The sequence below is a fragment of the Morone saxatilis genome, unplaced genomic scaffold (genome assembly GCF_004916995.1).
Source record: "Morone saxatilis isolate NCDOM2014 unplaced genomic scaffold, NCSU_SB_2.0 Contig23, whole genome shotgun sequence".
NCBI classification, from domain to species: Eukaryota; Metazoa; Chordata; class Actinopteri; family Moronidae; genus Morone; species Morone saxatilis.
The window spans coordinates 22,750,900-22,752,906 of NW_023339796.1; the positions used below are offsets into that span (position 1 = coordinate 22,750,900).

The following is a 2,007-nucleotide window of genomic DNA, read 5'->3' on the forward strand; positions in this document are numbered from 1 at the left end:
GGGTGGGGGGTGGAGGAGCAGGGGAGGGAGGAACGCACCGCCGTGGAGGTGAACGGATGAACACATGTTAAGAATCAACAACAAGAGGCTGCCAGCTCTTGTCTAGGAAGCGAGCCATCACCACAGGTTGCAAAATAAACTCTGGTGCCCCGCGAAGCAGTCTGTTGCAAGAAATGTAAACATTCGCTCCTGGAGAGAAGGAGTGAGAGGGAGATTGAGAGAAAGAAATAGGGAGAGGGAGAAAGGAGAGTAGGAGGCAGAGAAAGAAAATAAGGATGACGGCAACCAAGGCGAGAAGGAGAGTGGGAGGTAGCGGCTTGTCGGCCTTCACTGCTGATTGCTCTCCGATTTGGAGGGAGACAGGGTTGATGGCAGGGTAATAGTTTCACTGAGGGCTCTCAAAGAGCTGCAGAAGGCCCAGCTTCGCTTAAAATGCCAGCAGTCCCATTTAAGACGAACTGGCGTGGCCATTAAATGTTTCCTTAACAGCTTTATCTTGATTCATTGATGCAGGCGCAGAACAAGCCAAGCAATGCTCCACCTTTGAGGGCTTGTTTTTTGCCTCATCCACAGAAACAAAAGCCAAGTCTTTTGGCTGTTTCTGAGTGTTTGGATTAGCGGCCTCCCCGCTGTTTACTGCAACATATTCATGAGCTGAATTCATGTGACAAGAAAAGGTTTCAAAGTGATGGATTCCGCCTTGCGTGCAATCAAAACCAAATGTAGTCTAACTTATCATGTCCTCATTGTCCTCCTTCTGTTCACTCTTTGCTGCTTTTACTACTTTGGCCCTTCGTCGGACTACAACACAGACTCCAGTTAACAAATCAAAGGAAGATTGTGCATTTCCATAGATGGTGTGGCAGCTCAGATCTTTTCTTCTGGAGCTTTTCCCTGTTGGCCAATGACTGAATCCCACCTGAATCATCTCTTGTGTATCCCTCCTCCCTTGTCATCGCTGCAACTACCCCGTAAATAAAACCAAATACTGCCTGAGCTCCATAAAAAGGAGGCAGTTGGCCCCGTTATACTGATCCAGACACAAATAGATATGAATATTGATTCAAATATTTGATGTAGTTCAGATGCAGGTGACTTATCCTGCCAGATACTAGAACAATCTGTAAAGTGCCCGTGCAACGTACAGAAAAAGGTAAAAATCAAACTCACCTCATTTTCACCTGTGTATGTTTTTGATTGATAAGCACTGAAGCAAATTTCCATGAAATATTCCAACCAAGTTTTTTTTTGTGTGGCAGCAGAGAAAGTATGTGATGTGGGTCTCGCTGTGTTAAAAACCTGTAATTTCCTACACCTGCACAAGTGGAGCCACATAGAAACCAAGAGTTCTGTAAACAAACCCGCCACCCCCCCACCCCCCGCTCCATCGCTCTGCTGGAGCCGCGGTGGCAGTCAGGATGCTGACTCTCATGGCGGTTTAGTTCACTTCCTCAGAACGACCCCCGCTCGCTGAGCTGCTGTTTTACAGTGGCCGAGTAAACCGCAGACCGTCAGACACCTCGCCGCTCCCACCCTTATACCCCCCACCTCCCCCTTCCCCTGTAAAAGAGCAGTTAGTGGCAGTCTGGCAGCTCGTTTATTATGATGGCAGCTACAGACTCGCTGAACTCCTTCTCCATTAGGAAGGAGCTGCCGGTGAGTCATGGCGTGCTGCGGACATGAAGGAGACAGCCGGGGCCCGGCCAACTGTAGGCCATAGGAATTAATAGGCAGGGCCCCCTGAATGAGTGTCATGGATGTGTGGCTGTACAGTAGCCAAATAGGGTATAGTGGGATNNGGATGGGGGGGGGGGTGCTACTTCCCAAACTTCCACATGGAGGAGAAGTTCTCATGAAAGCACAGAAAAACAGGAAAAAAGATGTGTTTATGTAGAAGCAGTTGAGGGAATGAGTGGCCTGGTTTCCACCACTGGCTTCTCATTATTATTCATACCATTCCTCTTAGCCACCCAATATATACAGCAATCATTTAGGGCAATTAGTGTA

The 2,007-nt window shown here is 48.2% G+C and overlaps 1 protein-coding gene across 1 annotated transcript in view; it reads right to left on the reverse strand.

Moving 5' to 3' along the window:
- The window catches only part of pappa2 (pappalysin 2), a 74,147-nt gene that overhangs the window by 2,414 nt on the left and 69,726 nt on the right, over positions 1-2,007 (reverse strand). The window lies entirely within an intron of this gene.